Here is a 24412-nt window from a genome sequence, read left to right on the forward strand (position 1 = left end):
TCTTAAAACTAAATAGCGTGGCTAAGCAGCTCTCGAGTAGTTTTGATTCGAGCTGTGAGTTGCTTAGCAAATATAAATTCGAGTCTCCAACCAATCGCCGGTTGGAGCCTCAATTTTTGCAGTTGCCCTCTCCGTCTGTCCAGACACCTTTGCCTGTGTTGTCCCTTCCGAGCAACTTGGATTCATCTCCAATGTTGTCATTATCGCCTTCTCCGAGCGACTGCCCAAATATTACCCCAATTTTATCCCGTGAAATAGTCCCATTAGACCCTGTACCTGAACCTGTCCCAGTTAGCCAAACTGCCTCAGCCCCCTCAGCTCCTGGCCGCAAAGGTAGACCTGCGCGCAATCTTGCCCAGATTGTTAAAAACAATCATGGTGCCTCTTTAGCCCCACCAAATCCTGTTCTCCCTGCAGCCCCATCAGCGCCTACGTTAACTGTTGTTGCCCCTCGTAGGCAAGTTTTTGTGTCTCGACTTTCGTCTGACACCACCTCTGAGTCATTGGCAGCCTATATTGCTAGCAAATCTTCTGCTAGCGTGTCAATTACTAAATTTAATTTCTCCACTCCTCGTGAAATATCATCATTCAAAATAAATGTTTCACATGATATGTTCCCAATCATTTGTGATCCCAAATTTTGGCCTCCACACATGATTGTTCACGAGTTCAAGCCAAAAAAGCGTAACCAGCCTGTCACCCTTCCAGTCCCTTCAATACAGGGTACCATTTCTGCCCCAAAAAACTAACTTCTTCTTCTGACCAAGTCTCTATTCATTATCAGAATGTCAGAGGTCTCATTTCAAAACTCAAAAATCTTTTCATGGCCAGCACTTCCTTCGATTCGGATATAATCGCATTTTCAGAAACATGGTTAAATTCAACCATATCTGATTTTGAGGTTTTTTCGAATAATTTTATTTTGCATAGAAATGATCGGCTGACTCGAGGTGGTGGGGTATTAATTGCCGTTAAAGCCACTCTCCAGTCAGAACTTTTCTGTTTTAGTACGCCTACTGACGCTGAGATTGTTTCCGTCAAGGTGCCTTTTGCTACACGGAATATTTATATTACATGCTCTTATGTTCCTCCTTCTTCTGATATTCAAGTTTATATGAAACATATTTCTTGTATTAAAGAAGTTTCTTCACACGTGCGTGATAATGACCTATTAATTGTGTTGGGTGATTTTAATTTGCCGAACATCTCTTGGTCACTTTTCACTGCCGAAAATTATTTAGTGCCCTCAGCACAGCATGACTTTATAGATTGCATGCTTGACCTTTCGTTGTTTCAAATCAATTCAATTTCTAATCATTTGAATAGAACACTTGATCTTGTATTTGTTAACGACTACCTTATTTCTAATGTATCTAGGTCCCCTCCTTTATCTCTTCCTGAGGATGTATATCATCCTACTTTAGAGGTTGCAATGTTCAATTGTAATCCTCTCATTTCGTGCTCATCAGCCAATAAGCCCCGCCGTTGCTTTCGCAAAGGAAACTATTCCTTGCTGAATCAGCTTATTTATGCAACCGATTGGTCTTTCTTATATGACTCGGTTGACATGAATACTGCTATTAACTTTTTTTATAACACCCTAAACTCCCTCTTAGATATGTGTATTCCCAAGTCAATTCCTTCGACTACCTCTTCAAAGCCACCTTGGTTTACTCCCAGATTAACGAATCTAAAAAATATAAAATCAAAATATTTTAAAAAGTTTAAAATGTCTGGTTCGTGTACTGACTTGGCTAAATATTCCATAGCCAAGTCGAACTTCTTTCTTCTGAATTCTCAATGCTATGAGAATTATCTAACTCGTTGCAAAAGGCAATTTGCCCTAAATCCAAGACAGTTTTACAATTTTGTAAACTCGAAGCGTAAATCTTCAAGTTTGCCATCTTCTTTTTCTCTCGGGATGAATAAAGCTAGCAATGACTCTGATTCTGCTAACCTCTTTGCTAATTTTTTTCAATCAACTTACTCTTCAGTCTGTCCTAATAATAATTCTTACCCTTATACTATTACTTCCTCTAGTTCTATACCTCCCCCTATTATTTCCCATTCCTCTCTCCTTTTAGCTTTAAATTCTTTAAAATCTTCTTTCTCTCCTGGGCCTGACAATATCCCTAGTTGTCTACTCAAGGAGTGTAGTTCTTCCCTTGTTTATCCATTGCTAAAGCTTTTTAATCTATCCCTCGATTCTTCTGTCTTTCCATCTCTTTGGAAAGAATCTTATATCATTCCTCTCCACAAGAAAGGTGGAAAGTCTGATATACTAAATTACAGGGGCATTGCAAAACTGTCCGCTATACCTAAATTATTTGAAAAAATAATCACTTCGAATTTGCAGCATTTCTGCAAATCAGTTGTTTCCCCTGTTCAACATGGATTCGTAAAGAATCGGTCTACTACGACCAATCTGCTTGAGTTTACTTCCTTGGTAAATTATGCTTTCCTTTCGAAAATGCAAACTGATGTCATTTACACTGACTTCAGTAAGGCGTTTGACCCCGTGAACCATTTTTACTTTTTAAACTTGACCGAATAGGTTTCCCTCCGTCTCTATTGCTTTGGATTAGTTCTTATTTAAAAGGTAGGACCCAAAGAGTAATGCTGAGGCTGACTACCTCTAAACAGGTTCACGTTACTTCTGGTGTTCCTCAAGGTAGTCATCTTGGACCTTTACTCTTTACTCTTTTTATAAATGATCTTCCCTCTGTTATATCCCATGCCCGTGTACTCATGTATGCGGACGACGTGAAACTTATTTTATCATACACCAATCCCCTACATCATTCTCGTCTTCAAGACGATTTGAACGCTATGCAACTTTGGTGCTCGGCCAATCAATTGCATCTGAATTGTTCAAAGTGTATGTTTATGACATTTAATCGTACTACACCTTATCTGGTCAGTTATACAATCGACAATACTCCATTGCAACGTATACTAACAGTTAAGGATTTAGGCGTTCTTTTTGATTCTAAACTCTGTTTCAATCTTCACATAGATACCATCGTTAATGAGGCAAAAGGTGTACTTGGATTCATTAAACGATGGTCGAAAGAGTTTAACGATCCTTTTATAACGAAACTTCTGTACATCTCTCTTGTTCGCCCTATCCTTGAATACTGCTCTTGCATCTGGTCTCCGCAGTATAACAATAGCCAGGATCGTATTGAATCTGTTCAGAAGCAATTTCTGCTTTTTGCCTTACGAGGTTTAAATTGGGACCCTAATCTTCGGTTGCCATCCTATTCCAGCAGGCTGCTTCTTCTTAACCTTCCGTCGTTAACCAACCGTATGACAATTCTCGGTGTTGTCTTTCTACATAAGTTGGTTGTTGGCGATATAGATTCTCCTTTTCTGCTAGGGCGTCTTCAATTCTCTGTTCCGGCTAGACCAACCAGAAATTACCGCCCCTTATTCCTATCTATGTGCACAACAGACTACGCTATGCACAATCCTTTTCGCGTGCTATGTAAAAATTACAATAGTTTGCATCACGTTTTCTCTACCGAACTTTCTCTACCCCTAATAAAATCGTTGCTTTCAGGATACCTTCGGGAAGTCACTGACCATTCCCAGCTATGAGCAGGGGCATAGCTTGCCGGACAGGCTGTAAATTTTCCCCCACCGGGTCGGTGATTTCCCATTACTTTCCCAATACTATCTCTTTATCCTATCTACTTAGCACTCTGTATATCTAGCATACAGTTCTTTACTTTATTAACAATCTTTTTACTTTCTTTTCTCCTATTTATGATATATTCCTAAATAATATAGCAAATTAAGATTATTTTTAATTTTACTTAAGAACACTTTTTCCTACTTACACCCTTCTTCTTAGATGTAGGCTCTAATAGCGACACTGACAAAATTAGCTGTGAAAAGGGGCACAGCTGGCCGGACTGGCAAATAAAACACCTCCATCGGTCGGTGATGCTATTTGAAATTTGTGTTCTCTATCTAGGCTTTTAGCATCTAAATTTCATAATTGTAAATATAATGTATTGAATAATTAGGAAGACACTCGTTTTGTCGACCACTAATAAATAAATAAATAAATAAATAAAAATAAATAAATAAATAAGTGTAAGGAGTTGCGACAGTGTCTCGGGATGGCGTCATGGTACAGGCGTTTTGTTCCCAACTTTGCGACTCAGGTACAGCCGCTAACGGCGCTCTTAAAGAAGGGGCGGAAATGGGCTTGGTATGAAGAATAGGAGGAAGCATTGCGTCCATTGAAGGATAGCTTGACGACTGCCCCGGTGTTGGCTTGTCCGGACTTTTCCGCCAAATTCGTCTTGCAGACTGACGCGAGTGAGTATGGCCCCGGCGCAGTGCAGACGCAGACGATAGAGAGACAGGAGCGGGTGATAGCGTACGGAAGTCGGAAGTTTCTGAAAGCTGAGGTAAACTACTCCGCCACTGAGATGGAGTGCCTGGCAATCGTATGGTCGATCCGGAAGTTGCGTTGATACCTAGAGGGGTACCGGTTCGACGTGATAACGGATCGTCTGACACTCAAGTGGCTCAACTCGATCGAGAGCCCTTCAGAAAAAATCGCGCGATGGGCGCTGGAACTGAAACAGTTCCAGTTTGACACTCACTACCGTCGAGGGAAGCTCAACGTCGTGACCGATGCACTATCAAGGCATCCTCTAGAGACCTGTCAGCAAGCAGTGGTGGCCGAGGCCCCCTGCAAATGGGTCGCGCGTATGCGTGCTAGAATCGCCGAAGAGCCAGCCAAATTCCAGGACCACATAGAAGAAAATGGGCAATTATATAGGCATCTGGGCCACCGGACGGACGATGAGGACTACATTCCCTGGAAGCTATGTGTGGCTAGTGGTGAGCGACAGAGGGTATTGCAAGAATGACATGATGCTCCCATGGCCGGGCATCAAGGCGTGAGGAAAACCGTGTCGAGGTTAGCCCAGAGATACTACTGGCCGGGGATTTTCCGCGACGCCGCCAAGTACGTGAAGTGCTGAGAAATCTGCCAGAAATTCAAGAACGAGCAGCTCAAACTGGCCGGTCGCATGCTGACGCCTCGTCGTAGGTAGCAGAGCCGATGGCGGTACTTTGCGCGGATTTCGTCAGACCCCTTCCACGGTCGAGACATGGCGACACGATGCTACTGGTGTTCCATGACGCTTTCTCGAAGTGGGTGGAACTGGTCCCTCTCAGGAGGGCCACGGCGGCGCATTTGCAGACAGCGTTTCGAGAGAGGATTTTGAGTAGGTTCGGGGTGCCCAAGAAGTTCGTGTGCGACAACGGGGTATAATTTAGAAGCCGTAGCTTCAAGGCTTTTCTGGAGTCGCTGGGTGTAGAAGTACAGTATACCGCCCCGTACTGTCCACAAGAGAATCCTGCCGAGAGGACCGACAGGACCGTGAAGACCATGATAGCGCAATTTATCGAAGGCCATCAGAGTTCGTGGGACGAGCTCTTGCCGGAGATATCGATGGCGGTCAACACAAGTGTGGCGGACTCGACAGGATTCAGTCCCGCTTTCCGGATGCAGGGGAGGGAACCGCGGCTGCCCGCAGCCCTGTACGATCAGGTGACTCCGGGGTCCGCAACTAGTGCGCTCGACCCTAGGACGAAGGCGGATAGGTTAAAAGAAATCTTTGATATCGTCCACAGTAATCTCCAGCGTGCATCAAAAGACCAGGGCAGACATTAAAACCTACGGAGACGAGAGTGGCGGACTTCGTTGGATTCGATGGTCCTACTACGACAACCCAAACTGTCTAAGGCCACTAAGGGCTTCGCTGCGAAATTGGCACCCAAATGCGATGGCCACTATCGGGCCACCAAGTATGTGTCGCCTATTCTTGTGCGCCTAGTGGGGCCAGGCGAACGGAAGAAGAGGGTGGCCAACAAGAGATGACCGAACACAGAGAGGAACCAGGGCCCATGGACGCCCACGAGTAGGTGAAGAGTGAGAGCGGCACCAGTCGCCCAACGTAACCACTATACTAAAATTAAGAGTAGACTAACACTAGTAGCATAATCAGAATAGGCTTAGTAAAATGTGAGCAGCACTGTGAGGATAGGGTATTAACAATTAAGTAATGGATAAGTTAACGAATAAGCTAAATTTACAGATGGACCCCAAAATCATTTCAATCTCGTCGGACGAGGACGCCAGCAGCGGGGATACCGAGCCTTTCCCCGGACCCGGCGCCGGAGGCTGCCAGCGCAACCCTAACCAGTGTCGTGATTTTTACAGAGGAAGACAGCAGGAGGAACCGCCGCGCCAGTTCCGTCACACGTTGTATTCCCGACGGGCCAACATCGTGGAACGTTTGGACCCCACCCCAGCCGGCATCGAAGCCCACGGCGACATACGAGCCAGTGACGGAGGACGAGCCACAGGAACAGTTATTTCGCCGCCGCCTCGCGACACACCGTTTGGAGGTAGACCCGAGCAGTCAGTTTCCTCGCCCACCTATGGGAGCGGCCATGGCTCCGCAACTATGGTTATCGTTCCCAGGCTGGGAAGGACCCTCTTGGCGCTCGCGGGGCGAATACGGCACGCGTAGCTGTGGTTTTACCGACGTCTCGGGTCGTCAACGAGGCTTTTTGGGCACCGATATCGGCGTACCTTTCTCCTGTGCTCGCTCCTCCACGTTTCGAACGGCCAGAAGGGGACCTCCTCAGGGACCTTTGGCAGATAGCGCAAGTTTATCCGAGGAATCTGACTGCTCGGGCGCCACTTGTAAGGAAACTACTGGCCGGAAGGAAGTGTTTCAAACAAACTATGACTCCCCCCTCTAAACCCTTAAGAACTTAAAAGAAAACATTCAATAAAGAACATCAAAAGCGACCAGTCGTGTCGCTATATAAAACCAAAGCGTACATTACTTCTTCAAATGAGCACACTTACTACACTACCTTGACCATTATTAGAGTTTGAGTTGTATCACTAACCAAGTTGGTGGCCCATAATCGCGCAGCGTGTTGTGGGATCCGAGAAGCACGACAGTGGCAGATATTCCCAGAATATAAATGAGCATGGGAAGTTTTTCTTGACGTGGTTGATGGCGGTAAGTCATGTTCGCACGTTGGCGAAACGTTTGCGACCGTCCATCATAGCCTGGCGGTAGCCGCCATGACAAAATAACCTGTGATAAAATGTGACATTACGTTGGGTTTGGTTAGGTGTTAATTATTTACTATTTTTCCTCACTCTGTGTTTACGTGGGATGTGTGCAGGCCGTTTTAAAAAGAGCTTTGGAGACAGGTGACCCAGGGCGATATAGATTCGATCCTGCGTTGCCGATATTTATTTGTTTTCGTGGAGTTCTTGGTAGGTTCGTCGAATAGTATTAAGATTTGTAGGCCTTATAAAAGAGAGTGGTATATTTTCAAGAGATAAGTTAGGGCTGAGGAACAGGTGTCTGACTGGGTTTCCAAACAATTAAGAAAGTAATTAGGATATTGATACGGATATGAATAAGGTTATGTATTAAGATATATTTAAAGGAAGGATATTACGGGGCTTACCATAGAGGAACGTGTTCGGGCATACATGTTGGTCCAAAAAATAATTTTTGATGAGCGACAGCTAGATGGATCAACGCTGGCCACCCGACGAGTGGTAAAGGCTTGGGCGCGTTTCCGAGGCGCCAGGTCATTGAAGCTGTGAGACGAGAGGGGAGCATGCAAACACGTGTGTTTTCAGACGTAGAAGTCAGTCTGCTGGGACGAGGATGCCGGGAGTTAGTGGATGAACTGGGATGGGAAGCGCAGCCATACGCGTCGATGGTAAGGACAGGTGCCAATCGCGGAATTTAGGCCGCATCGTTATGCCTGTGAAATACGGAAGTAAGAAGGCAGAAATCTTTTTTTACATGTGCCCGGAACTGCAACAGGAACTGTGCCTGGGAATCGATTCCTGCGAGCCTTCGAGATCGCTCGACAGGTGCTCGGCCCGGCTAGTAAGCCCGAAGCGAGTCCGAATGCATCTGAGGTGACAGTAGCGAACCCGCAGGTGGCTTACTATCGAGACGACGACGACTGCGTGTCAGATCCGGAAATGTGGGATCTGAACGACGAACAGAGGAGTCAGTTGGAAGAAGGGAAGCGCTGATGTCTCCAAATCGAAAAGGATGGTCTAGGGAAGACGCCATTGCTGCAGCATCAGATACAGCTGATCGAGGGAGCCAGAACCCGTAAAGGACAGGCACCATCCGTTGTCACCGGCCAAGCAGAAGATCGTGTGGGCCGAGGTGGATAAAACGATAATTTAGGCATCATCGAGGACAGCTCTTGGACGAGTCGGACGACGTTGGTGATGGGGCCTGGAAAAACAAGTTTTGTTTAGACGACCGGAAACTTAATAGCGTGACGGTGGAGGACGCTTACCCGCTCCATGCATCGAGGGCATCTTGTTGCGCAACGAAGAAACGCTTTATATCAAGCGTCGACCTCAAGTTTGCGTTTTGGCAATCGAGATGGAGGAGAAGAACAGGGTGTATACGGCGTTTACAGTACCGGGCAGGCCGTTGTATGAGTTCCGCCACATGCCATTCGTGCTCTGTAACGCTGCTCAACAATTATGCAGGCTCATGGATAAGGTGATCCCAACGACTCAGAGGTCCAACGTGTTGGTATACCTGGAATACAAGTCAGAGACTATGTGCGGAAATGCGACACCTGTAAGGAGACCAAGGCACAAAATTACAGGATGCAGGTCGGAATTGGGGAAGAAGTTCGCGCCGATCGCCCCTTTCAGAATTTGACCTCTTGCGGAAATATCCACCGCCAACACGAGGGCACTTTTCAAAGTTCACATTCCTGAAGGAAAGCCACCGCAGCAGAAGTTGTCAACTTCCTAGTACACGAAGTGTACGGAGTGGGCGGCAATTTATTTCAAAGTCGTTTGACGCAATGGTCCAGGCATTTGGCATTACGCATTGTCGCACCGCCATGCACTCACCTCAAAGTAACACCGCCGAACGCGTGAACCAGACCATAGGGAATGGGATGCGTACATACCTGAGGTAGATGTGGCGATTCAGAATGCGGTGCACAGTGACTCCGTTCTTCGCGGTCTTTGGTCAACATATGTATTTGAATGGTTATAGGCATGTCTTTACAACAATCTGCGTGGTGTTGTTGCAGTCGATATCATCAGCAGATATTACCAGAATATTATATTTATTATTATTATTATATTTGCGACCGTCCATCATAGCCTGGTGGTAGCCGCAATGACAAACGCATCTTGTGATAAAAATGTGATATTAGGTTCATTTTGTTGGATATTATTTATTCACTCATTAGTTGTTTTGTCTCATTCTGTGTTTATGTTGAATGTGTGCTGACCGAAAGGATTCGGAGACAGGTGACCCAGGACGATGTAGAATCAAGCCTGTGCCACATCTTTCATACAGCATTCCCCAAGAATGGCCAGAAGAGCGACGTAGACGGATCTTGCCATAGTGTCCATTAGCACAGGGTGTTTTCTTGTCGCGGTGATGTCAGTATGACACGTTCGCATGTTGGCGAAGCGTTTGCGTCCATCATAGCCTGGTGGTAACCGCAATGACAAACGCAGCTTTTGATAAAAATATGGTATGGTTAGATATTTGGTTAGGTGTTGTTTATTACTTACTATTTGTTTTGCAATATGAAATTTCACTACAAACATCAAAAATTAATTTTCGTGACTCATATGTTGTCGATATTTACTTATTTCTTTATTTATTTTGGTTGGATTTTGGTGTCGATAGTGAGTTGCCGATATTTATTTATTTATTATCGTGGAGTTGTTGGTAGGTTCGTAGACGAGTACTAAGATTTGTTGGCCTTATAAAAGAGAGTGGTACATTTGAAGAGATTAGTTATGGCTGAGGAACTAGTGTCTGACTGGGTTTCCAACACCGACGGAGCGTCGGCACTGCCACCGCCACGTCCCAGGATTTCCGGAAAGACAGATCCCGGCAGGGAGCCATCTAGTGGAACTGGAGAAGAAGGACCTCCACCGAACCTGGAGTTCCCAAATACGCCGAAGGTCTCTCAGAGAGAGCGCGATGAGGGCGGGACAGGCGCGTTCAGGGACAGCAACCGTGGAAAAGGAGGCACTTTACCTGGGAATCGATTTCTGGCGAGCCTTCGAGATTGCTCGACAGGTGCTTGGCCCGGCATCTGAGGTGACAGTAGCGAACCCGTAGGTGGCTTATTACCGAAACGACGACGACTGCGTAACGGATCCGGGAATGTGGGACCTGGACGACAAACAGAGGAGTCAGTTGGAAGAAGCGAAGCGCGGATGTCTCCAATTCGAAAAGGATGGTCTAGGGAAGACGCCATTGTTGCAGCATCGGATACAGCTGATCGAGGGAGCCAGAACCCGTAAAGGACAGGCATCATCCGTTGTCACCAGCCAGAGCAGAAATGTATGCTGAAAATAGGCGTCATCGAGGTGATGAGGCCTGGGAGCTTAATAGCGTAACGGTGAAGGACGCTTAACCGCCGCCGTGCATCGAGGGCATCTTGTCGCGCATCGTTGAGACGCACTTTATATCAAGCTCCGGGGTCGGTTCACGCCGATTTTAAAAGACATTTTTTTATCCAGTGCGACGCATCTCACTTCGGTGTGGGAGCCGGCCATACATCGATTTATCTCCAGGGCCTTAAAAGCCCACTCCCTGTGATTTGCTGTTGCCTAATAACCTTCAGTCTCCGACTGCAATTCAGCAGCCTACTACACCGATTACACAGGAGCTCATCTCATTTGTTACCCCGATAGCTGCGAGATCTACTGTGGACACTGGTTCTGTCCCGAAATGTATGACATCGGTGCGAGAAAAACCAGTCGAATTATCCGTGTCGTCCGCTGTCGTAGAAGTTCCGAAAGGACGACAACAACAATTAAATTTACAGCTGCCGCTACCACAGCCAATAGTGTTCCCACTGTCCTACCTGTGGCGCCTAAGCCACGTAGGTGTTTCCACCGAAAATACATATTTTTTGTTTTTCTAGGCTTGCCCCTCACTTCTCATCAGATGATGTAAAAGCCTTTATACAGGCAAAAATTCAAGCCCCAGGTATAACGTTGAAAATTTAAGTTCGCCTATGAAAGGGATATTGCATCCTTTAAAATAAGTGTTCCGCTAAAAATATTTACTAGCATTTGATGTAAAGAGTTTTGGCCGGAACACTTAATAGTCAAAGAATATAAGGCCAAAAAGAAAAATCGGACTCCGATTTTATTCCCATCTGTTTCTAGTGGCGCATCAACTTAAGTTGCTGCATCAAAAAAATAAATTCTTCTTTCGAGCTTGCCTGCCAGAATGTTAGAGGTCTTATATCCAAACTAGTTAACCTGTATTTAGATTCTCTTGCTTTTAATTTTCAAATTATCGCTTTTACTGAGACCTAGCTGAAGCCGGAAATCTCAGACTCTTCCATTTTTACCTCCAAATACACCACTCACAGATGTGAACGAGCTTCCCGTATTTTGAGGTGGAGTACTCATAGCTGTCGAATCTGCTCTTCCGTCGGATTGCATTGAACTTCCCATCTCAGAGATTGAGATGGTGGCTGTGAGAGTTGTATTTGGATGTTTTTCTATCTTGATTTCATGTTCATATATACCCACTCTATCTAACTTGTCAATTTATCAAATCCATCTTAATGCGATTAAATCTATCTCCGCCCTACTTTCTGATAGGGACCTTTTAGTAGTTCTTGGGGACTTTAATCTCCCAGATGTCGATTGGTCATCGCCATCAGACTCAAACTTTCTGTTGCCTTCCTTGTCAAACGAATTTATTGATGGTCTACATGAAATGTCCTCTCGGCAGGTTAATCGATCTCTTGATCTAATTTTCGGTTTGGATTCGTTCGACAGTGTTGTGCACAGGATTATTCCGTTTACGATTCCTGAAGACCCTTGTCATCCAACTTTGGATATGGTCATTGATCTACCAGCCCGAGTCCTTATCAAGGAATCGGAATAAACTGAATGAATGTGTCCATTGTTTTCGAAAGGATGATTTTCATAAACTGAATTATCTTATTCTGCAAGCCGACTGGTCCCAACTGTACAATTGTGCAGACATTGACGTTGCCATTAAACTATTTTATGATACCTTGTACTTATTTTTGATGTCTGCGATCCTCTTGATCACCCAACGAGGCCTGATAGGCCTCCCTGGTTCTCAAGTATACTTATGAGATGAAAAAATGTGAAGTCGAGGTGTTATAAAAAGTTAAAAAAATCGGGAAATCACTCTGATTTCTCCCGCTATGCAGTTGCCCGATCAAATTTTTCTACTCAAAATTCCATCTGCTATAAGGATTACCTTCGAATTCCTTCCAATTTTCTCATAATCCGAAGCAATTTTTTAACTTTGTCAATTCTAAACAAAAGACATCTATTTTGCTTTCTTCCGTTAAGTTTGCAAATGAGAGTGCGAATACTGATTCAGGCATAGCCGATCTGTTCGTAAACTTTTTTCAAACTGCCTACTCTAGGTATAATAAAAATCTGCCTTATCCTTATCAGTTACAGAGGTCAAACTGCATCTTGTTCGCTTCTCAGCGACCTTAACACAATCAAGCCGGATTACTCACCGGGCCCTGATGGTATTCCTGCTTGTGTGCTCAGGTACTGCGCTGCAGCATTATGTAAACCTGTGTTAAAACTTTTTGAATTGTCCGTAAACACTTCATCTTTTTCGACCATTTGGAAGGAATCATACATTATTCCACTCCATAAGAAAGGGAGTAAGTCAGATGTCGAAAACTATACAGGTATTTCCAAATTATTCGCTATACCTAAAGCGTTTGAGAGAATTATAACATCTCAACTGCAGCATTTATGTAGTTCTATTATTTCACCTTCCCAGCATGGGTTCGTGAAGCGCAGATCTACAACCACTAACCTTCTTGAGTTTACTTCGCTTGCAATAGATGGGTTTAAGGATGCAGACTGACATCATTTTTACAACCAATCCTTGCTGCTTCATAAATTATGCCTTCTCGGCTTCCCAGTCAATCTCTTGAGCTGGATTTCAGAGTATTTATGTAACAGAACCCAAAAGATTCTTTTCAGAAATTCGTTTTCTAAACGAATTCTGGTGACTTCCGGTGTTCCTCAAGGAACAAGGATCCTTGGCCCGCTACTCTTTACTCTTTTCATTAATGACCTTCCCTCGATACTGTCTCACTCTCGAGTACTAATGTATGCTGACGATGTGAAGTCATGCCTTGCATATAAAGATATAGCATCATGTTATCTCTTACAGGCTGCCATTGATGCGTTTAATGCTTGGTGTCTAGCCAACCTCTTAAACTTAAAGTGCTCCAAATGTAAGGTAATGACTTTCGTCAAAGCCCCCCTCAATTGGTTTCTTACATCCTTGATAGCTTACCACTTGAGCATGTTAACAGTACTTCTAATCAGGTGATCTAGGTGTCATCCTTGATCATAAACTTAAATTGACCTCATGGTAAGACCGTGGTCAATAAGGCCAGAATTGTTTTGGGTTTCATCAAGCGATCGTCGAAGGAGTTTGACGATCCGTACAAGACAAAAACCCTATATATATCTTTAGTACGACCTATACCACCACAGTACTCTATCCTTCAAGACAGAATTTAATCCGTCCAGAAACAATTCTTGTTGTTTGCCCTTCGTGGTTTTAATTGGGATCCTCGTGTGCGGTTACCGTCATACTCCAGCAGACTTCTGATGATTAACCTTCCTTCCTTAACTAATCGTAGAACTAATGAATTACTGGTGAAATTGACTCTTCTGTGATACTAGCCAATTAAATTTCTCTATCCCTACTAGACTAACACGTACTTTTACCCCTTATCGCTTCAATTTTGCTCAACTTATTATGCCTTGCATGAACCGTTCAGGGTTCTCTGTGATGACTATAACAAGCATTACAGAGTATTCTGCTGCGTCGTATAAAGTCTTCTTCTTCTGTCTGTTTCTATGCGAACTATTCTCTCAGTTTTAATGCTATATTTATGAAGCTTTGCAGTAGTGCCTCTTTCTGTTGCATGCAGTTCATATGTCAAAACCAGCTGGAACGGACTACTATATCATATAGCTGCCACAGGAACGATCGGTCGAAAATTAAGTTGTTGCATGGAAAATTTTTTTGTTTATCAAGATATCTTGACCAAACTCGGCATTTATTAGTTTTACTATGCTCCCTCCATTAATGCAAAATCTTATTTACATCGGAGCACTATATCATATAGTTGCCATGGGAACGATCGATCGAAAATTAAGTTGTAGGGACATTTTTTTTTGTTTTAGAAGATATCTTGACCAAACTCGGCATTTATTAGTTTTACAATGCTCCCTCCATTAATGCAAAATTTTATTTATATCAGAGCACTATATCATATAGATGCCATAGGAACGATCGGACGAAAATTAAGTTGTTGTATGGAAAACTTTTTTGTTTATCAATACTCAATACTCGGCATTAACTACTTTTCCTGTGATTCTTAGATACGGCCAAACCACTATGAGCATTATGAAAAGATAAGGTCTTCGACGAGCCGAAGATAGCCCGTCTCTCTCGTTTTTATTTGTACTTGTATTTGTACATATACTTATAGTATAAAAGACATTTTTTTATCCAGTGCGACGCATCTCACTTCGGTGTGGGAGCTGTGTTATTCCAGCTGGATGACGAGCAGCTGGAGAAGCCTATCGCATTCTTTTCGGTGAAGCTCAACAAACACCAGGAGTGCCTAGCAGCCAAACTGGCCATACAGCGATGATGCAGTTCACGGTAATCCCCGACCACGCGAGCCTGCAGTGACTTATGAGCCTCAATGGCTTAAGCGGGAGATAGACCAGGTGGTTACTGGAGCTGCAAGCGTTCCCCTTTTCGGTGCGATAGCGGAAGGAAGCCGATTACGTCGTCGCCGACACGTTATCCCGAAGCGTGGAAAAGGTGGAATTGAGCACTCATCCAACGAGCACATGCGGACGAGATATCAGCTCATGAAGGCATATGCAAGGCGCTGCGCAGGCGATATTATCGGCCCAACATGGCGATACAAGTCAGAGACAATGTGCGGAAATGCGACACCTGTAACGAGACCAAGGCAGAAAATTGCAGGATGCAGGTCGGAATTGGGGAAGAAGTTCGCGCCGATCGCCCCTTTCCGAAGATCAACATCGAACTCTTGCGGAAATATCTACCGCCAACACGAGGGCATGCGTGGATATTCGTCGTCGTAGACGACACTTTCAAAGTTCACATTCCTGAAGGAAAGCCACCGCAGCAGAAGTTGTCAACTTCCTAGTACACGAAGTGTTTTTCAAATTTGGTGTGCATGAGGTCATCTATACGGATAATGGGCGGCAGTTTATTTCCAAGTCGTTTGAGGCAATGGTCCAGGCATTTGGCATTACGCATTGTCGCACAGCCATATATTCACCTCAAAGTAACGCCGCTAACCACGTGAACCGAACGGTTCTGTTGGCGATCAGAACATATTTTGATCAGGACCATAGGGAATGGGATGCGTACCTTCTTGAGGAAGAGGTGGCGATTCGGAATGCGGTACACAGCGCTACGGGGTGACTCCCCCGTATCTGCACACCGCGTACGAGCGAATTGGGTACCAACGCATACGAGTTCGAAGATCTTCAGGGAAGTGTGTTAGGCCTCTTTCACGTAAAAGATTAACGGCTATAAACTTAGTTTGCTCACCACCTCGCCAGGCGTTGGCGGCAGCAGTGCCCAGTCAGTGTTGCGACTGGGGTTTTCGTCGTGGGTGTGGCCTACGTTGGGCGTTCGTTAGTAGCCGGCTGGGAGGGCCAATTGGAGATGCACAAGCAAATTATTTGTAATTGTTTTGTCTATGTCTTTACAATAATGTGCGTGGTGCTGTTGCATTTAACATTATCGGCATGTCTTTAAAACAATCTGCGTGGTGTTGTTGCATTAGATATTATCGGCAGCGTCTATATCAATTTTTCATCAATGTTCAGGGTAGTGGGGGGTAAGCTCGAGTGCAGAGGAGCGCCCAAATAGCGTGAGGGTGGCAACGCCCGATCCACTGCGCTAAGCGGGGAAATGCGGAAGAGCGACTGCGACTGGCCGCCCGAATCGCTCAGAGAGAGAATGGGAGGAGGGCAATCCGACTTCATCTGGGCCATTGACCTAGAATTTGCATCTGTGCATATGGGCAGAAACGGTGACCATTTTTTGAATGTGTGTGCGTGTGCCGAGCGTGAGGAATTCGATCTGGTCAGCGGTCGAAGGCGAGTGAAAAAAATAAAAATATGCCTTCACTGTAGTTTGGGTCCACCGGTGCACCGTTAACTATTTTGCTGCCTCTTTAGGATGGGTCCTGTTTTTAAAACGTGGAAACACCAATTCGTTAGACTAACGAATTTAACATGGGGATGTCATTGCCCCGTACCGAGCGGTACGACGTTGCATGACGTTGACCTAGCGAAATACCTAGTGCAAGAGGGTTGACGATTTCGTTAAAATGTCCTTCTTGGCATTAACTTACAAACTAATTACCTTATAAATAAAATCGTTTATAACTAAAAAACTTAAATATTATATTAAATTATTTAAAAAATTTTTTATAATTCTTTTTTTTTTTGCACCTGCATAGCTTTTCTGAGCTGGTGTTCTGGACACCCAGCACCAGCTCCCTTTGGAATGGACTCTGAAATGAAAAATATGTGTTTTATTTTACAAGTTTTCGTATTTTTTTTTTAATAATACATACAAATTAGCGCATGATAAAAGTGTTTGTCTGTTTTAAGCCGAAGCTTGCCTAAAATACCATCAATGTTATATTTCATTGCAACCTCATCGGTCACAATATTTATAAAATTTTGGCCACTCCAGAGGGCAATCAAAGTAGGCTCATCGTTTTGATCTAAAATAAATACTGTTATAATATACTGTTTTGTATGATATAAATCAGTGGCTTACATATGCGTCGCGATCCCCCTTCGCAATGTCCACATTCAGCATCTCCAATTCTTCCTTCTACTTTAGGGGGAACTTGGCTGGCAGATTGCTTTGGCTATTTTTTCCCTACAGCAGCTGGATTAAAACTTTTTGCTCGGCCATTTCACCAAGCAAAAGCTGATTTTGAGCTGACATTTTTTAATTAAAAATTGAAATTATTAGATTGGGTAAATGTGACTACTACCGGTTAGAAGGGACAGCTCTTGCTTCAAATTTACTAAAAAGTAAAATACACAATTTAAAAAACATTTAAATTATAATGGAAAGCACCTCTTTCAGCGTTTCTAGAAATGGTAAATTAAGTTAATATTAATAAACGAAATATTTATAATTTATTTGTAAAGTTATCTTTTATATCGGCCGCCCACTTCTCTTTGTCGAGGTATGCCTGGCATTCACCCTGGCCGCCATTAAAACTATTTTTTTTTTTCGCTGCTGGTCCGTTTATTATTTTCTTTTTCTAATATGAATAAAAATATTTTTTTTTATTTATTTTAAATTGCACTTATTTATTTATTTATTTTGTAATTTAAAGGGTACTCAAGTGTATAGCAGTGCAGTGTACAGAGCGGCATGAATGTCAAACCAAGAAGTGCTCCTTAGGACAACAATTAAACAAGCTGCAATTATACTTGTACACTTTCGCAGGTATATTTTCCCGCCATTTATATAATCATTTTGGCACGTATATGTATATATTTATTTATGTGGGTCCTTTGTTCCCCATTGGCGCAAAAAAAAACTATTTAAACCTACATTTATTCGTTTTGTTTTGATGGCGTTTGGCCACCGCTTCTGGCAGTGTTATTTCGTCCGGTTCCTGTTTTGTTATTTGCCCGATATATGTATGCTCTGTAAAGATAGAGTGTAATAAGAAATGTTAATATTGTCTATAATTATAAGATAATGCAATCAATTATACGCACATATTGAAGAGAGAAAAATGGATTGTGCGGACTGCGGGCCAGGGATGGAACTACCCCTAGAGAGCCGATGAGCCAGCCGGCGCGGCCAAAAGGGAAAAAACAATTCCTTAACATAATTTACGATATTTTCTTAAAAAACAGCATTTCGATACATTACACAAATACATTATACCCTTTTCACCATTATGGGTTCAGCTTATAAACATGTTCTTATCCAATATTTTTTCATACATAACCGATCTCAATTAAAATTTGACAAGTTTATTTAAAATGTCTGACGCGCGCAAGTAGGATGATCATATAATATGTTTCTCAATTTATTTCAGAAAGGTTTTTGTAGAAGTCAAAAATAACACATAAAGCCGTCTATCTTGGAGTGTCGACAGCGAAAACTTCCCAATAGATATACGGCAAGAAAATATTGGCGTCTTGCGAGGTACGCGGAGATATGGAGACATGCAGATGAATCAAATTGGGGAACCAAGAAATATAAGTAAGATTTTTCGTAGCGTGAACAAATTAAAATGTTATATATTTCAGACAACAAAAAGTTAACATAAAATTGGACCGAGTGAAAAGCTCCATCTACATGGGTTCATTTCATAAAATAGTAAGTTGTAATCAGAAAGGGTTGACTTATTAAATTGATATGCGTATTACATTTTGCAGATATTTCGGAGTATGATGAAAATTACATGTTTATTTATGACCCTGAAATATCAGTCAGTAGATACAGCATTGTCGATCATCCTCTATCGAATTGCTTCAGCGTTCCACCAGGACGAGCTGGTCAGCATTGCTCGTGAAATGCTTCGTATCTGATGCAATATCTACGAAATTTAAATATTTAATATTATTATAAGTATTTATTTTAAAATTAATAAACAAATCTCTAGTGGGGAGTTCCCGACTTAGAGAGCCCCGAACCCTCGTCTACCAACACCAAATGCAGCTCGCATTACGAGCTCGTTTGCTTTTTTACTAATAAAAATAAATTTAAAAAAGGTCCCTTACACACAGCACAGAAAACAATAGAATCGCAATTGCAATGATGTTTATAGAATTATATAAAGACGCACATGTATGTGTGGGTACATGTATATAGAAATTCTTGCAATTCGTGCTAGTTGCCGCAAACTTCCGCTTATTTAAGGATCTCCATGAAGTTTTCAGCAGTAGATCGGATTGTGCTATAGAATAATCGTATATTCTCAAAAACACAATTGAAATAATATTGTGGTTTAAATTTTATTTGATATATATTACTATGGGGTGGTGTTGATATTTGATATGCATATACTATGTAAGTAGGAACTTGTTAAATGTGAAGACTCTAGCTCTTAAAACTTACGAAAATTGCTCAAAAATAGGATTTGGATAATGATTCTGATTCGCGACGATCAAAATTTGAAGCTGTTATAGGTTCTGAGATCGACTGGTTCATATATACGGACGGATTCACGGACAGACAGACGGACATGACTAGATCGACTCGGCTTGTGATGCTGATCAAGATTATATATACTTTATGCAGCAATAAAAATAAAAAAAACAAAAAACAAATTGCTCCCTCGATAGGAGTCGAACTCATAACATTCCTACTTTCAATCTCCTCTACTTAACAACCAAACCAACAATTATTTGCTAATCAAAAAAAAAAAAAACAATTAAAGTAACAGCACATACACACAGCACAGAATACAATACAATCGTAATTGCAATGCTGTTGTTAGAACTCACATGAATGTGTGTGTGTGTGTATGTATACAGGATTTCTTGTCCTTTGCTCTAGCTGCACCAACTACGTGGGCAGCCGAAACACGTTTTCTTTAATAACTTTTGCGTTTCTTTACCGATTTTGATGAAATTTTCAACTGCAGCAAAATTGTGGCTTAAATTGGTGGGCAATACAAATGGGTTTATTTTCTTGATTTATAGCTCTGTGGTGGAAGCGGGGAGGTGCTATAAAATGAAAGATACTTGATATAGATATACTATTCTAGAAGCAACATGTCAAATTTGGCGACTTTTGGTCTTGTATCTCTTGAGATTTGCTTAAAAAAAACACGATTTCGATATCGATTTTGATCGATTATTTTGAAACAGGGCAAGTTATCGATTATCGGAAACAAACTCGTACTGCGCGGGCACTAGGAGCCTACCTAGCTCTTTTAGGTTCTGAGACCCTTGCGTTCATACATACGGATGGACGGACGGACATGACTGCTGATCAATAATATTTTTTAGCCGGCAAGCTGAACGAGAAACAAGCACATCCGTAAAACGAATGTATGTAATTGTAATAGTCAATTCACACAGAGCAACATCACTTACCATACAATGCATACATCTGACAAACAGCCGAATAATCGAAGCACGATAAATCGCAACGAGGGAATCCAAAGGGTGCCTGCGACCATTTTGTTATGCCCTGGGAAAATAAGACTGCTGAGTGGCAGCCGATCGCCGGCCTCGAAAGCCGAACATTCAGTATGAAGCCGCATCTCGCTCAGCGCACAACGTCGCTGCGGCTGATGCTTTTGCTTACAGCACAAATACATATGTGCGTATGCATGTGTAGAGTGTGCCTCGCTCCCACTCATTGCTTTGCGCACTTGTGTGCACCTCATTCTCCCTGCATAGCTTCTCAGAAAACCCCGAAATCTACAAACATACATATGTTTGTGTTGTGTGGATGTGCGCACAAGTAGATCACGGCGTTTGTCGCGAGCAGGAGATTTTTTCTACAATTGTATATCAGTGGTAGCAAAGGGCACACACATTCAAATGCTCTATCATGCATTTCTTGGTCCACTCAGGCAAAATGAGAAGAATCTGATATATTTTTATTTAATAAAAACTTAAATGACCTAAATGAAATATTCATATTTCATATTCTTATTTTTCTTTTGTCTGTGGGGAATTATTTTGCTTAAAATAAAAAAAAAAATTAAATCGTATTTTTGCAAGGGTAATTCATCGTCGGCTTGTCGAAGAATTCTAAAAAATAACCAAATATTGAAAATGTTCAATTTTTGCGACTTGCTACTTGTGCACACCCACACTCTTTCGATTGAGCAGTCCTGTTATATTATTAATATATTTTCATGTGATAAATTGCTATTTTCTATGCTTGTTGTTTGTAAGGGTACCTAAACGCTGGCATGTGTGCATGATAACTTTTTGGGCCGCCCAAGCACGCACACTTACACACTTTTCTATATGGATGCAAGCATTTATGCGATTATGTGCCTGTTGGTTGCCTGCCTCTTCGATGCACATTTGACAAAATTTGAAGTTTTTTGGATTTCTGAATTTCGAGCTCTACACACTAACGTGTGTGAGAATGAACAGATCAAGGGTTTTTCGTGAGACAGAGATATTTTTATCAATGGGTGCGTACATTGTTCCTTAGAATTCTTCAACAAGCCGACGATGTATTACCCTTGCTGAAATACGGCTTAGGTTTTTTTTATTTAAAGCAAAATAGGTCCCCACAGTAAACATAACAATTAGAATATAAAATATAAATATTTCATTTAGGTCATTTAAGTTTTTATTAAATAAAAACAAGAAAGAAGGGCTATCTTCGGCATGCCGAAGATTTAATACCCATCCAGACCCATATCCTTTTCATAATGATCATAGTGCTATTCCCGATATCTAAGAAGCACAGGAAAAATAGTTAATGCCGAGTATGGTTTAGATATCTTGAAAAACAAAATAGTTTTCACGCAGCCAGCTGGCTCTTGACATATCGTACTGGCAGCTATATGATATAGAGGTCCGATCTATCTGGTTCGACATATGTCTGCGTGCAATAGAAGAGGGACTGTAGCAGTTTTAAAACTGAGAGACTAGTTAGCATAGACACAGACAGACGGACAGCTGGCAGATGGACATTGGCTATATCGACTCGGCTGTTGATACTGATCAAGAATCTACACAGTTTATGGGGTCGGAGATGTCTCCTTCTATGCGATACAAATTTCACGAAAAAATTATAATACCCTCTGCAAGAGTATAAAAAAGATCAGATTCTTCTCATTATGCCTGACTGGACGAAGAACCACACAACACAAACACATGTATGTTTTTAGATCTCGGAGTTTTTTAATAATAAGAAAGTATGTTATAACGGCAAAGCCGGAGCAAGTATATTTATTTAAAGTCAGATACAAACTAAAACTGAATTGAAGCATTGAATTGGATTTGAACCCAAAGGCTGGGCGCATAAGTTTCAGCTGCTATATCCGGCAAGAAGGATATAGCATACGCCAACTCAGTCGCTTGCGACATAGGCAAGTGTCGGGTTACCGCTGCTGGCCGCAGTGGCCGGGCACTGAACTCATGCGTCAGCAGAATGTCGCAATGTATGCAAAGTGCACTGCAACATTCTTGCGTTCCTATAAACAAAAGTGTGTTCTTGTGACATAAATATGAAATGCACTTCTTATGTGTTAACTTACACACATATGTTTTTGGGCTGTACGAATTTAAAACTAACATACATATATATACTAAGATTAGCAATGAGTGAGAGCGAGACACACATATGTTTGTTACGGAACTGCTTATTTCTCGGTGGGCCGCGCCGGATGGCTCATTGGTTCTCTGCGTGAAGTCCCATCCCTGGCCCGCAATACGCACAATCGATACCAACAAAGCTACAACGTCTGTAGCAAAACAGACCTACACAAAACTGTTCAAAATGAACCATATAATCGATAACCTCAACCAATCGGAACTTCTAACAAATTAACAACACTTACAGCTGTAACAACAAGAAAATGTAAACAACAAAGGTGAGACGCTCAATTTAAATTAACAAAAAAACACCATTTATCCACTTTACTCTTCCAGATCGGGTCCCGGTTCCGGACCCAGCGTACCCGCCCTGCCTGAGACGATCACCAGACCTCGTCTCCCTCAGTTAGACACTAGATGACCTGCATCAGCCCGTGTCGGCTGTTATACCCACTCTCTTCATAAATTTTATTTTAGCCGGACATTCTCTTCCTTTAATATGTGCGTATAATAGGTTGCGTATTCTTAAAATTAATAACAATTAATCTCATTTCTTACTGCATTTATCTTTGCAGCCACTCACAATCTCATGCAAGCGGACCTTTCATTAACTTTACAGGTGCGTATAATTATTCGTGTATTCTTAAAATTATTGACAATTTATATTATTTCTACTGCAGGTATCTCTTCAGGCTATCTCCACTCAGCTATTCACGTTCTCATGCACGTGGACATTTCTTTACAAGGTGCGTATATTTGTTTGCATATTATTATAATTATGGACAATATGTATTAATTTCAAAAATCACAATTCTTTTATAGCCGAGCAACACAAAGAAAGGGAAAGACGTCACTGAAAGTTATGGCCAATTGCCGCTGGGAACAACGTTGGAGGACAAATTTATAAATCTTAATTGTGTGATTAGCTCCCCCCCAAACATTCATGCCATATATACGCATTTATAACTTCGCTAAAAAAAAGATATGCAATAAAATTTCTTATATATAAAATAATTGTTTGAATAAATCGCTTAACTACTCTTAGCCTACCTAAAAAGCTCTCTGGGTTGCTAAAGGTGACCTAAGTAAATGATTATCTCGTTTATATTTACATATGTACGGATGGCGTGTGAACGTTCGGCGTATGAGGCCGGCGTTCGGCTGCCACTCTCAGCAGTCTTATAACCTCTGTCCACTTACCACATTTCTTACACATTTTTGAAAATGTCACATTTTTTGCAAAATGTGCAAAATGCGGCCTGTACGTTTTCCCTTAAGAAACACATTTTCAAAAATGTGACATTTGTGTAATTTCGCCCCGAACCGTTCGTGTTTATTGCGATGATCTATCGAGTTTCTATCGATATTATGAAAAATGTGAATGTATCATTACCATAAACAGCTTATATAGCAACGAAGGCAAGCAAATTATAAAATTGAATTTTAATAATCCCACAGTTTTTAACATATAAAGATGTCCATTAAATAAGCACCTACTTCGAGATAGTGTGGTTTTACTTTTGAAAGGAAATACTAGCGGCGCTTAGGTAAATCAAAGCAACTCGATCAGCTGTTTTGAAAGAAGCGGTACTTTTCCCACTCACATGTTCCCAATATGTGAAATTTGAAAATGTGACAGTTCTTAAGGATGGTGGAAAATGGCTATAACATCTTCTGTCAAGATGTTGGGTAAGGTTTTGCCGTGCCAACATCTTCTCATTTATTTCAACATATCTGAGAGATGTTCCTATCTTATAGCCTCTGCCCACTGAACACATTTCTTGAACATTTCTGAAAATGTCACATTTTTGCAAAATGTGTAAAATCACTAACCAAATAACATATAGACTGGTCAAACCGTACTTTTATTGGTGACATTCGTTTTTTTTTGCGGCTGGTCCAAACTCGCCTTCGTTTTTGTTCGGCTTCGAGACATGCCCGCATGCTCTCACAGCA

General features: G+C 42.2%; 2 long non-coding RNA genes across 6 annotated transcripts; one reads left to right on the forward strand and one right to left on the reverse strand.

Moving 5' to 3' along the window:
* Positions 1–14518: 14518 nt before the first annotated feature.
* On the reverse strand, positions 14519–23796 carry LOC135429893 (uncharacterized). 5 transcript variants are annotated; one of them, XR_010436481.1, is made up of 6 exons: positions 23657–23786; positions 17930–18759; positions 16965–17855; positions 16756–16908; positions 16631–16692; positions 14519–16475 (listed from the first exon to the last, which is right to left on the reverse strand). It is a non-coding gene; the product is annotated as an uncharacterized LOC135429893 (long non-coding RNA). The 5 variants fall into 5 exon arrangements; XR_010436485.1 differs by lacking the exon at positions 14519–16475 and having other exon boundaries at positions 16559–16692; positions 18625–18759; XR_010436483.1 differs by lacking the exons at positions 14519–16475; positions 23657–23786 and adding an exon at positions 23569–23603 and having other exon boundaries at positions 16559–16692.
* On the forward strand, positions 22593–23470 carry LOC135429892 (uncharacterized). Its single transcript, XR_010436480.1, has 5 exons — positions 22593–22734; positions 22793–22957; positions 23032–23075; positions 23137–23202; positions 23279–23470. It is a non-coding gene; the product is annotated as an uncharacterized LOC135429892 (long non-coding RNA).
* Positions 23797–24412: the final 616 nt, after the last annotated feature.

Source organism: Drosophila montana, unplaced genomic scaffold, assembly GCF_035044405.1.
Source record: "Drosophila montana isolate Dmon_TW-CO22-7 unplaced genomic scaffold, ASM3504440v1 contig_2740_1, whole genome shotgun sequence".
NCBI classification, from domain to species: Eukaryota; Metazoa; Arthropoda; class Insecta; order Diptera; family Drosophilidae; genus Drosophila; species Drosophila montana.